Source organism: Solanum tuberosum, unplaced genomic scaffold (assembly GCF_000226075.1).
Source record: "Solanum tuberosum cultivar DM 1-3 516 R44 unplaced genomic scaffold, SolTub_3.0 scf00489, whole genome shotgun sequence".
Lineage (NCBI taxonomy): Eukaryota > Viridiplantae > Streptophyta > Magnoliopsida > Solanales > Solanaceae > Solanum > Solanum tuberosum.
The window spans coordinates 27,298-41,963 of NW_006239412.1; positions in this window are offsets into that span (position 1 = coordinate 27,298).

The window sequence follows — 14,666 nt, forward strand, 5'->3', positions numbered from 1 at the left end:
AATTTTGCATTATTTTTTATGTCCACGTGGGCAAATATATATGTTTAAAATACGGTATTAAATAGTCTAGGGAGTTAATAGGTCCTCATGAAAGTTTAGTATCGCAACAGCAAATCCGACCAAAGTTGAGATATTTTTCAGACCCTTATCCCTAATATTTATATAGAGTATTAATTAGTTATAAATACTAATATAGCGGCAATTATATACATCATTGCCGCTAAATGCTTTAGTTACATATGTACGCATATTTGTATGTTAATTTCAATTCACAATAATATATCAGGTCCTTTGTCTTTAAGGTATTTTAGTACACACATATACGTACATTACGAAGACTACTTCCTAATGAAGGAAAAAAATAAAAGAGAAAATGAATGACAAGAAAAACTTACACGTTAAGGAATTAGCTACAGTAATAACTTTTGGCAAAGAAAATAAAATTAATGTATGCACAAATTAATTAGAATACAAAAGTGTGAAATAAATTCCAGCAAAATTCATTGGATATGGTACTGTAAGGCTAAAAGTTAATCAAAATGAATATATACTACTATACCACATTACGATTTGTGGTAAAAGTGTGTTATGGAGCTGTAATATTCCTCTTTGAAGAGAGAACGTGCATGTTTTTTTTTCTCTTTAGTACTGTCAATAATAAATTTAATTATACCGTAAATTCAAGATTTAAAATTTATATTTTTTATCATTTCAAATCTTAAGTTTATATAAATAGCAGAAGAAATTAGTTTGACCCAAAAAAGAAAAAAGTGGAAGAAAAAGAAAAAGATGAGATTTTGTCATATATTCATGACTGAAAAAGTTAGAGACAGATCCACGCTCCCTGCGTGCACCAATATGATGATAATCATTATGTATGTATATACAAAATTCAAAAGATAGTAAGTACTATAGTCTATACTAACAAATTATAATGAAAAAGAAACTTAGATCGGAATCTTGTTATTACTTTCTACGTACTTCCCATATATCAATCATGTCACTATTTTTTTACTACCATCTTTCCCATATAGTTGTGAATATTTTTTTTCATAACCGGCCAAGTTGTGGATATACTTTCCTTTTTCAATGGTCGAATTTTATGTTTAGGAAGTATTGTCTGATATGTAGATCAAAATAGGTTGAATTGGTAAATAAATAGATTATTATTTCACTCAAAAATTATTTGGATGGAAATAGACTAATTTAAAATAAGTTATATTAGGGGTGTATAAAATCGAATCGAAAACCGAATCAAATCGCAAATCAAATTGCAAATCAAATTAAATCGAAAAAGAATCGATTAGTGGTTTGATTTAACTTGGTTTGGTATTGGGAAAAAAAACCCGACTATATTTGGATTGATTTGGTTTTAACTAAAAAAATCCAACCCGAGACCAAACCAATCCGACATTATATATATAGTTTTAAAATTTTATTTTATACATAAAAATATTTACTTTGATATAATTTTTAAATATTTCTTATACTTTTTCATAGTTTTTATCTTTTAATATATTATTTCAAGTTTGAAACTTAGAATTCTAAATTGTTCAATAAAGATTATAGTCTACAGATGTTTTGTAATTATAATAAAACTTAAATCAAAATCAAATTAATACTAATGCAAAAAGAAAATCAATTCAACACTAAGAATGACAATAATATTGAATATTTGCTCTTTAGTTTTATATTGGTTTAGACAATTAAAATACATAATCTAATTTTAATTTCCTTTAATATTTAGTCAAATAACTAATACTTATTAAACTTATTTTAGCATGATTTAGTACTTTTAAATTATGATCATTTTCATTATGATTTGTTAATTTGCAATATTTGTTTTACGCGATTTCATTGTTATTATTTTTTTGTTGGATATTTTAGTGTCATTAATCATATCATATTTTGTGTTATTTTCTTAAAACACCTTAGATAGTTGTATTTTGGTAGGACTAAAGAAATATTTCAAATACAAGTAAATTATATGTTTGTATGAATACTTTACCGGAAAAACTCGAAAAATTTGGAAAAAAAAAAAAACCCAAGGTTGAAAAACCTGAGTTTTATTGATTTGGTTTGGTTTATAAATTTAAAAATCCAACACAATTTGATTTGATATTTGAAAAACCCGAACCAACCCTGTCATGTACACCCCTTTAAGTTATATAATGAGTCATAGCTAGGTTGATAGCATAACCTCAACTCATGTTTTTAATATTTTTGTTTGTCTTATTAAAAATTGCTTAATTACCTATCAAATAGAAAGTAGTTTTTAAAATTCTTTTTGGGGCTTTTGTATGGATATACTAAAATAAATTCATATTTACACAACTAGTACATTCTTCGACATAATTTATGTGATGTTGTTTTACTTAATACACATTTTATAAAGAAAAAAGACTTACATGTTATAAAAGAACTAAAAGTAAAACTATAATTAACAACAAGAACCGAAGGGAAAGTAGTAAAGTTAATCAACAAACAAAGAGAGAAAAACCATATTGTATATCTATTAATCTCACTACTTCACAAATGAGCTTATGGCTATTTATAGCCAAAGGAAATGAAGCAAACTTGGGCATCAAGTAGTATGCTTATAGGCTAAAGATGAGATAGGCTCTATGTGAGTCTTACACATGGCATCCACCTTTAATTATTTTACAACACTCCCCTTTAGATGTCCATGTAAAATACAAGTTCTAGTGAAGCAACAAAAATAAATAGATTATATATATATATATATATAATTTTTCCTAATACGCATTGCTTGTTGCCTCATTAAAAATCTTTCTACGAAAAAAGAGTGCAGCGCGTATTTTACTCCCCTTGATAAAGATCACGAATCAAATGCTTAAGTCTTTGCATTCCAATCTTGTGCACCATCTTCTCAAGAGTTGAGGCTGGTAAAGATTTGGTGAATAAATCTGCTGGATTATCACTTGAACGAATTTGTTGTATATCAATATCACCGTTCTTCTGTAGATCATGTGTGAAAAATAATTTTGGTGAAATATGTTTTGTTCTATCTCCTTTTATGAAGCCTCCTCTTAGTTGAGCAATGCATGCAGCATTGTCTTCAAAGAGCACTGTGGGTACCTTGACTTCACACTTCAAACCACATCTTTCTTTGATGAAATGTATCACTGATCTCAACCATACACATTCTCTACTTGCTTCATGAATAGCTATTATCTCAGCATGATTTGAAGAAGTAGCGACAATGGACTGCTTCGTAGATCGCCATGATATAGCAGTACCTCCGTATGTGAACAGGTAGCCTGTTTGAGATCGAGCTTTATGTGGGTCAGATAAATAACCTGCATCTGCATGACCAATAAGATCTGCACAATCTTTGTTAGTATAGAATAGACCCAAATCACTAGTTCACTTTAGATATCGCAATATATGTTTAACTCCATTCCAATGTCTTCGTGTAAGAGAAGAACTATATCTTGCTAACAAATTAACAGAAAATGCTATGTCAGGTCTCGTAGCATTAGCAAGATACATAAGTGCACCGATTGCATTAAGATAAGGTACTTCAGGACCAAGAGGTTCCTCATTCCCTTCTTGAGGTCGGAATGGATCTTTACTCACTTCAAGTGACCGAACAACCATAGGAGTATTTAATGGATGTGCTTTGTCCATGTAAAATTGTTTCAAAATTTTCTCATTATATGCAGATTGATGGATGGAAACCCCGTCTACTAAATGTTCAATTTGTAAACTAAGACAATATTTTGTCTTTCTAAGGTCTTTCATCTCAAATTCTTTCTTTAGATATTCGATTGCCTTTTGAACCGCTTCTGGGGTTCCAATGAGGTTTATGTCATCAACATAAACAGCAAGAATAACAAACCATGATATTGTTTTCTTAATAAAAAAACAAGGACAAATTGCATCGTTTATATAATCTTCTTTTATCAAGTACTCACTGAGGCGATTATACCACATGCACCCTGATTGTTTTAAGTCGTATAATGACTTTTGTAATCTGATTGAGCACATTTCCCGAGATTTTGAACATGCTTCGGGCATTTTAAGTCCTTCCGGAATTTTCATATAAATTTCATTATCAAGTGAACCGTAAAGATAAGCTGTAACCACATCCATTAGATGTATTTCAAGATTTTCATGCACAGCTAAACTGATGAGATATCGAAAAGTTATTGCATCCATAACCGGTGAATATGTCTCTTCATAGTCGATACCAGGTCTTTGAAAGAATCTTTGTACAACAAGGCGTGCCTTGTATCTTACAATTTCATTTCTCTCATTTCTTTTTCGCACAAAAACCCATTTATAGCCAACAGATTTTACACCGTTTGGGGTTTGGACTACAGGTCCAAAAACCTCACGTTTAGCAAGTGAGTTCAATTCTGATTAAATTGCCTCTTGCCATTTTGGCCAATCACATCTTCGTCGACAATCTTCAACAAATAAGGGTTCAAGATCCTCACTGTCTTGCATAATGTTAAGTGTAACATTATATGCGAAAATATTATCAACTATGATTTTCGATCGATCTAAACTTGTCCCATCACCCGTAAGACTTATTGAGAGTTCTTTATTCACTTGAGTCTCGGGTTCACTGATGTCTTCAGGAATATCAGGATTAATTGGATCTTGAATCTCTTCGTGAGATTCTGTTGTAGTGTCATTTTTCGTACTTCTTTTTCTAGGATTTTTATCCTTTGAACCCAATGGTCTGCCACGCTTCAAGCGTGTTTGTGATTTAGAAGCCATGACACTTGTAGATGATCCTTTTGGGAGGTCAATCTGGATAGGCATATTTACTGCTGGAATATGTGACTTTGTTATCCTTTTCAAATCAATAAATGCTTCTGGCATTTGATTTGCTATGTTTTGCAAATGGATGATCTTCTGGACCTTTTGTTCACACATAAGGGAACGTGGATCAAAATGAGATAATGATGAAACTTTCCATGCAATTTCACTTTTAAGTTCCTTTTTCTCTCCCCCTAATTGCGGAAGAGTTGTTTCATCAAATCGACAGTCTGCAAATTTTGCAGTAAATAAATCTCCTGTCAATGGCTCAAGGTAGCGAATTATGAAGGGTGAATCAAACCCAACATATATGCCTAGCCTTCTTTGAGGGACCATCTTAGTGCGCTAAGGTGGTGCTACTGGCATATATACAGCGCATCCAAAAATTCGCAGATGAGTAATATTTGGTTCATGATCAAATACCAATTGTGATGGGGAGCATTTATTATAATGAGTCGGTCTGAGACGAACAATGGATGATGCATGTAAGATGGTATGACCCCATACTATAGTGGGCAATTTCGTTTTCATAAGTAGTGGTCTTGCAATCAATTGTAGGCGCTTAATAAATGACTCTACCAGGCCATTTTGAGTATGAACATGAGCAACAAGATGTTCAATTCTTATACCAATTGATAAGCAATAATCATCAGAATCTTGGGATGTAAATTCTCCAGCATTATCAATGTGAATAGCCTTAATAGGATAATCTGGGAATTGCGTCCTTAATCTTATTATTTGTGTCAATAATTTTTCAAACACCAGGTTACGAGATGATAAGAGACACACATAAGACCATCTTGAAGATGCATCTATTAGGACCATAAAATATCTAAACAACCCACTAGATGGGTGAATAGGTCCACAAATATCCCCATGTATACGTTCTAAAAATTGAGGGGATTCAATGTTAACTTTCATTGGAGATGGCCTAGTAATCAATTTGCCTTGACAACAAGTAACACATGAAAACTCATCACTCGTAAGAATCTTTAGGTTCTTTAATGAATGTCCATTTGAGTTTTCAATGATTCGTCTCATCATTATTGATCCAGGATGACCTATTCGGTCATGCCAAAGCACAAAAGTTTTTAAGTCAGTAAACTTCTTGTTTACGATAGAATGTGCTTTAACTGTACTTATTTTTGCATAATATAAGCCAGAAGATAAAGTTGATAATTTCTCCAACACATATTTCTATTCTGAGACAATCTTGGTAATACCAAGGTATTCAACATTCATTTCATTCATTGTCTCAACATGATATCCATTTCGGCGAATATCTTCAAAACTTAACAGGTTTCTTGGGGATTTAGAAGAGAATAATGAATCTTCTATAATAAGTTTTGTCCCCTTAGGCAGAAATATAGTAGCTTTTCCGGAGCCTTCTATTAAGTTCGAATTACCAGAAATCGTAGTAACATTTGCTTTTCTTCTAAGCAAGTAAGAGAAGTATTTCTCATCTTTGAATATGGCGTGCGTTGTTCCACTATCAATTACACAAATATCTTCATGATTGATCATTGATCCAAACAAAATTTGAGAGGTATCCATATACTCTTCAAGATAAAAGATATAAACGAAGTAAACATTATAATATTATTACTAAAAGAAAACATTACACAACCTTTTATTTATTTACAAGACTAGGAAAACATATTCATACTAGTTCATACAAACGACAGAAGTAAAATATATTTACATTATTACAGACCCATCACCTATCAGGTGATCTATTTTTCCTTCGGGATTCTCAAAGAAATCTGTTATATCTAGATGCATGGGTTCAACATTATCTTTAGAGATAAAGTTGGCTCCTACGTTATTTTTCACTTTCTTCAAGGAAGCTTGATACAGCTCAACCATATGTCTTGGCGTACGACATGTACGTGACCAATGCCCTTTTCCACCACAACGATAACATTTGTTGTCTGAATTTTTCTTCTGAACCACTTCATGCTTTTCATTCTTCTTTTTACACTGCTGGTGGTGAATGTTGTTTTATTAGGAAAATATATTTTGACTGGTTTAAGAGTCGCCACTTAATTTTTAAGAAAAAATCAAGAAAACTATTTTTTCAAAAGATTAAAACAGAAATCTAATGAAAAATACTTAAAGGGTTCGGGGTTCTTATTAATATCCTAGGAAGGTTTTTAAAGCACCTAGAACATCCGCTAATGCGCTGATCCGACAATTAATTTATTTGGCTAAAATAATTTAACTTGACTTAAATTGCAAAATTGAATTATTTTATAGTTGGAACTATTTTAAAAAGGGACAAGGAGAAGTATTGCGATATTATCTAAGTTAAACATTTTGATAGATTATGTTTCAGTATTATAGGAAGCGAGTAGTTAATTAGTTAATTTTTTAGAAGATTAGTTTAGAATGACTATCTTTCGGGGAATTAAATCGTAGTAACCTTAAGACTAACAACAAATATCGACAGGTAAACAGATATAAAATAAAGTGAAGAAGGAAATTTGGGCCCAAGTCTGATTTACTGTTCACCTGGCCAGTACTTGGGCCTAATCTTGTTTTGGGTCGAAGGCCCATCCGAATCACCTGCACCTGTCGTTGTCTAACAAAAATAATGTTTTTTGGGCCTTAGGCCCGATTTTTCCACCTGTCCTAATAATTAATCAAAATAATAATAAGCAAGACAAAGGAGGGGCTTAGGCCCAAAGTAACAAAATACAATTTCTTAAAGAAGAGTGGGCCTTTTAAAACTCAATCTTTCAATTTCTCGATCTGTTGCGTCTTTCAACTCTGACACTTGTTCATCAATTTTTAGGGCTAGCCGACTCGAATAAAGGATTGGGCTTCAGTGGCCCAATGAGAAAATGCAAGGATAGAGTCCATGAGGACTCAGGCAGACATGCTTTCGATGGGCAGCGAGCAGGGACGGGATGAGCGGGAGGCGATGAGCTTCCACCAACACAAACACGAGTTTAATCCCGAGCAGCTAGCCAAGAACGCAAACCAGACTCGAACAAAATTTCCTCACGATTCAGAATTAGAGAAAAATGTTTTAAAATTCTTGAGTACCAAATGATTGTTCCCCGAAATCCCACCTTTCTTTGCCTTAATTTTTCTAATTTTTTTTCTCCAACTCCAAATTTTCTCCCTTAAAAAAAATCCCCTATTACTGAAACAAAAAAAGGAATATATAGAAGGAGATTAGGGTTGACGAATTGGGGGGGAAACAGGTGAATCCGAATACGAGGCCCATTTTTTGAATTTAAAACTCCAATTTCTTTCACCATTAAGGAAAACATACTTTTCTCGCAATTTTAAACCATTCCAAAAGAGGAAAGGGAAGATGGACGAGCTCGATCGATCTCTCGTCCTTAAAGCGCCACGCGGCTCAATCTCAAGGCTATAAGGACGAAATTGCAGATGTCTTACCTGCTCTGTGCTGCTGCGACTGTTGGAAGATGATGTTAACGTTGGAAGTGTTTGCTGCGTACAACTGTTCTTGGGTTTCTTTTGAGCAAGATTGGGCCGGGTCGGGGGAGAAAAGTGGGCTGGCTTGTTGGAAATTTGAAGATTGGCATGGGTTGAAGAATAAAAGGGAAGTTGGGTTTTTGTAAATAGGAATATGGGCTGCTGGAAATTATTGAATGAAGGGCCCAAAGATAAAGTCTTTTGGTGGGTTTAAAATAAGATATAGCTAAGTGAATTAATAATTTAGCCAAATCGAATTTAGTTTATAAATTCAGCTAAAATCTAATTAAGATGAATTAATCTAATTAATTTAGGAACTTCTCAATCCTAACGAAACAAAATGATCAACTTAGTTATAAAATAAATGATTTGAATGCAAGCTAATTACTTCAAAATTTAAGACTACAATTCAAGCCAAAACTATATTATCAAAATACTTATTTTAACCACGTAGAAATCTCTTGATATGATTTTCAAATATCTATGAAATATATACTAATTATATACAAAATTATATAAAACATATATATTACTTAAAAATTATGAAAGCGACTAAAATAACTTGAAAAATATTTTGAATGTTATAAAAATAATTATTTCAAGTCGTTCGACATTTAAGAAACTCGATAATTAATATATATTGTGGAGGTCCGAAATTGGGTGTCAACAAAGGTTATTATTTAGTTCAAGACGATCACCATGATTGAAATTTCTTCCTCGACTGGGGCCACGGCCACGACTGGGGCCACGACCTTTTCCACGCTTAGATTGGTGAAAATTTGTCGTATTTACTTCAGGAAATGCCATAGAACCAGTAGGTCGACTTTCATGGTTTTTCATCAGTAAGTCATTATGTTGTTCAGCAACAAGTAGATGTGAAATTAATTCTGAATTCGATGTTTGATTTTTTTCTTGGATGGTGTCTGCCAAACCCATCGCATCAAAATGAATTTCTGTATCAAGTACCCATGATAGATAGCCTTTTCCCGATATGTCTAAAGCAAGAAATTGAAGTTTAGAAAGATTTGACATTATTTAAGAAAGAAAAATTTATACCTTCGAGGCTTTTAAAGTCTTAACTTGAACCGAAGGGAAAGTAGTAAAGTTAATCAACAAACAAAGAGAGAAAAACCATATTGTATATCTATTAATCTCACTACTTCACAAATGAGCTTATGGCTATTTATAGCCAAAGGAAATGAAGCAAACTTAGGCATCAAGTAGGATGCTTATAGGCTAAAGATGAGATAGGCTCTATGTGAGTCTTACACATGGCATCCACCTTTAATTATTTTATAACATTATAATATTTATAATCTAGAATAAATTAGAAATGTTTGTGTACTTATAAATCATCTCATTAAAAGTAAATATGTATTTCAAATTGAAATCTATATATATACTAGATAATGTTGCACGTGCTATGCACGGGCCCAATAATATAAATGGTATGTTTTGGGGCTAATAACCAAGTTTTTGAAGCGATTGTTTGCGTGGATAAAGGAATAAGTTTTTTTATCACAAACCTGTACTTTTTTTGATGCTATTTAAGGCATAATAAGACTACCCACATACAACATTTTTGAAATATTTTATGTTGTCAATTATCATGATTTATAGTATTTTTACGAAATTTTTAAATATAAAAAATTTAAAAAAATAAGACAAATAAATTAAAATGGACCCAATATATGTTATTTTTGTTGTCTCAATTTATGTGACACAAATGAAATTTGGAGAGTCATCCAAATTTTCATATATTTTTAAAAAATGTTTGAAGTTATTAATTATTGTGATTTATAATATTTTTATGTAACTTTCAAGTAACGTAGATTACTGGTCACTTTGTCCTAATTTATGTGATATGGATAAAATTACAAAATTAACCCTTTTAAAATGTCTTTCAGATATTTTAAGTTGTTAATTATTATTATTTATAATACTTTTTTGGTAACTTTAAAATGATATGTGTTATTTTTTCTGTCCCAATATATGTTAGCCTACTAGAATTCTTAGAGTCAACGTATTTTATTATATAGCTTTAAATATTTTAAATTGATAAATATTATAATTTTTAATGCTTTTTAAGTCAATTGTAAATGATATATGTTGTTTCCTTGATTGAGACTTTTCCATTTGTGACATATATATAGATATTTGGTGCCCGTGATAAATATTAATTTTTTTTGTTTTAATTTATGTGATATAAATGGAATTTGAAGATCAGTCGATTTTTTATATGTTTTCTTAAAAATATATTTGAAGTTATTAAATTGTTGTGATTTATAGTATTTTTGCGTTAGTTGTAAATAATATTGGTTACTCATGTTTCAATTCACGTGAACAATCATAAATATTTTCAGTTGTGAATTTATGTGAATTCTAGAAATTTTGACGTTATTTTCAAATAGTGCATGTTACTTATTCTACTCCAATTAGTCAACCAAATTTCTTATATGATTTAAAAATATTTTTAATTGCTAATTATTGTGATTTATAGCATCTTTTATGTAACTTTTAATAATATATAATTTGTTCAAATTCATATGACAATGAGGTCAAACTTTTGGGCTAATAAAGTAGTAGGTAATTAATGGTGTTAAATTGTCCAATAATATAAATTTTAAAGGTACAACCATAAAAGAAGAATGTACAACACTATGAAGCACATATCATCCAACACTTGTCATGTGGTAAGTAGTAGATAATCCCACTTATTATATATAGTAATAAAATAATATATAGAAAAGAGGATCATAGACAAGGTGATGTGGCACCTCTCTATGGCCTGCATTTGCATTTAGCTTTTTTTTTTTTTTTTTTTTGGCTTTTAAAAAAAATAAAATTATTATATTATAAAAGTAAATTACTTAAATTTATTACAAATAAATATTTTATTAATGGAGGAACATTTATAACAAAAATTCTTCATACTCTTTATTTATTTATTTGTCTTACTTATAATAAAAGGAGAAACATAATTTATCTTTTTTGACTTTTTTAATTCAAATTAATTATTGTATTGTAAAAATATATTACTTAATTTATACAAATAAATATTTTATTAATGTAGGAACATTTACAACAAAAAACTCTCCACATTCTTTTTTTCTATTTGTTTATCTCACTTCTAATCAATAAATGATAATAATTTTTTTAATATTTTAAGTATTTTTATCTTTATTTTTTAATTTATTCACAAGGAGTTATTACCCATGACTTGCCCCTCTTTAATTTTTATTTTTAATAATATTCATAACTCTCATAATTTTTATGTCCATAACCTCCAAACTTAAATATGTAAGTTTATGATGTCTAATGGTATTCCTTTATTTTGCCTATAAATTCATATTAGTTTCATAAAGATTCACATTCACACTTATCATTTCTCTTTTCATCATATTGGTTTGGTTTGTAACAAAAAAGAAGTACATGAAGGTAAGAAATATTTCATTGTAAATTTTTATTTTTTATTTCCTCTATTTTTTGTCTATATAAATTCGTATTTGGTTTGTGAATGAAACTAACATGTAAACAAAAAAAAGTACATGAAGTTAATAAATATATCATTCTCAAGTCCTTAGTTTTTCATTTCCTCTATTTTGTTTATATAAATTCATACTTATTTATTTTCATGAAGATTCACATACAAAGTTATAATTTCTCTTCTTCATCATACTTGTTTGTGAATAAACTAACATGTAACAAAAAAAGTATATGAAGGTAAGATATATATCATTCTCAAGTCTTTCTTTTTATTTTTATGTACTTAGACATGCTTTCTTAATATTTTTTTATGTTTGTATTATCATTCATCAAGAAAGTATGATTAAAAAAAATCTCTGTAATTCTTAACAATGTGTTGTCTGTATGCAATTGCTCTTTCTAATAGTTAGTTTTCTGGATATATATAATATAGTTTGATTATAATATTTGTTAGATTTCAAGAAATTATTATTATTTAGTATTGCTAGTACTATTGAAAAGATAATATACAAATATATTACATATAGTTTATATTTCGTTCTTTCTTTTGACATAATTATTTTTAATTGGTATATGATTATTTTTTTTATTCAGTTGGTTGCATATAATGAAGAGTTTTGACATATGGATCAAAACATGATGGTGGATCACTTGCAAAGGAAGATGGTAGAAGGAAAAAAATGAAGCATAATTAGAGATTATTTTTTCACTTTGAATTGTATTAGCAACTTATTTACTTTTGCTAGAATTTTTTTAATTTTGATTTGTATAAATAATTTAGCTAAATGTATTATATTGTCAATGCTAACCATTTGATCCTTTATTATTCTACTTTTCCTTTGTTATGAAGCAAAATTAATATAATTATCTCATTTTAACAACAACAAAATAAATTATGATGATTAGGAGTTCATTTTTATTATAATTATAAAAAAGTAATTGAAAAATAAAATATTATTTTCATGATGCCATTTTTTGCGTATGTAACAATCTGTTTTCGTTTTATGATGATTAGGAGTTTCATTTTTATTATAATTATAAAAAAGTAATTGAAAAATAAAATATTAGTTGTTTTCATAATGCCATTTTTTGCGTATGTAACAATCTGTTTTCGTCCACGTTCTTTTTGCTTTGAAATGTATTTATAATTTTTATGTAGTCACCAATTATTATATTTTCTCGGTTCATTTTTTGTATTTTCACCGCTTATTTGTATTTATTTATTTTACAAATAAAATCAATGCATAATTAGTAATACATTTAATGTCTAATAAAATTATACATTTGAATTATTTATAACTCATGTCTCTTCATCTTACTTGTAACTTTTAATATTAAATATTATTCATAACTTTTGTATGTTTCATTTTTCATAAATCTTATAAATATTTAATTAATGTTTAAAAAATTATAATAAGCAAATATAATAATAAAGACATAATAAAAAAATCAATTTTGTTTTGACGAAATCAGAGTTTGAATAGAAAATTAGTACTCTTACAAAAGATAGAGAAAATTAAAACATATAAAATATTTTCAACGTAATACAATATAGTGTTATTTCAACATATTATCTCTTATTCCATTTACTTCACCACGGTGAATATTTTGTTCTACTATATACATATACAAAAAAATATTATATTTTATATGTTTACAAAAAATCAAAAAACCTAAAATATCACAGATGAAGAGAAATATTAATATTATCTATATATTCGATACTAACCTAAATATTACATATTTCATATTATTATCTTATAAATATTTCATATAGCCGCGCGAAACGCGGATAGTTTCACTAGTTATTACTAAATGTAAAAATCGACATACACAACATCTTTCACTTGTATGTAGGATTTGTTGTTCTTCACAATTCTTGTCTCTAACTATTGTTTATGTACTTTGTTGTCCACATCCAATTTTGAGGAAATACTTGTCAATTACCATTGGAACACTTATAATCAATTTTAATTTATTTATTTTACCACCTCTCTCAAACTTTTCGAGAAGAATTTCTTCCACTTGTGCACATCGCTGGTACCTTTTTAAAATTAACTTGCAATGTTTTTTTCAACATTTTTCAAAATGATTATTTTCCATGTATAAGTCATTGACCTGACGTTTATCAATGTGACACTTATTGGCTAGCTTCACTTGTCGGCAGCGAAAACTATTTGATTATCTTTACAATTGATTGTAGAGGGCTCTAATATCAATTTTAAGAAGATATTTTAATAAATGTTTGTCAACATATCTCCACAATTAAAAATAGCTAGTAACATCTCTATATAATATATAGAGAAAATGGTCTAAAACCCCTCCAATCTATACCCGAAATCTCAACTACACACTCCAACTTCACGGGTGTCCTATCACCCCTCTGAACTATTTAAAAATGTAATAACTAGGCCCTTAGATGCTGAGTTGGCACAGAGAGTGTATTCACTCTCTTTGAGAGAGTGAACTGACTATTTTTTTCTTTTTCTTTTTCTTTTTCATCGTTTTTCTCTTTCTTTTTTTATTGTTTTCTCTTTATTTCTTACTGTCTAACTATTTTCTGATCTAAATTCTGCCATGATCAAAGTTTGAAGATTTCCTGCAATCCTTTTTGGAATTCATCTCCTAATTAATTCTTAATCTTCATAAACAAACTAAACTTTGTATTCAAATCATTGATAAGACAACAAATATTTTTTGGGTTAAATTTTGTTGATCAATTTTTTGGTGAGTCAAACATAATTTTTTTATAGATGAAACTTTGAGTTGGTGAAGGAAGTGAAAGAGTTAATGGTGAAGACATGGAAGGTAGTAAATCAATTTCTCAATTGATAATGGTAATGTAGATCAGTTTTCCCCTACCGTAAAATGACTGAAATGAAGGAAAACTCTTCATATAAATTTAAACTCCTCAAAAATTATTTGGATTCTAAATCAATTCA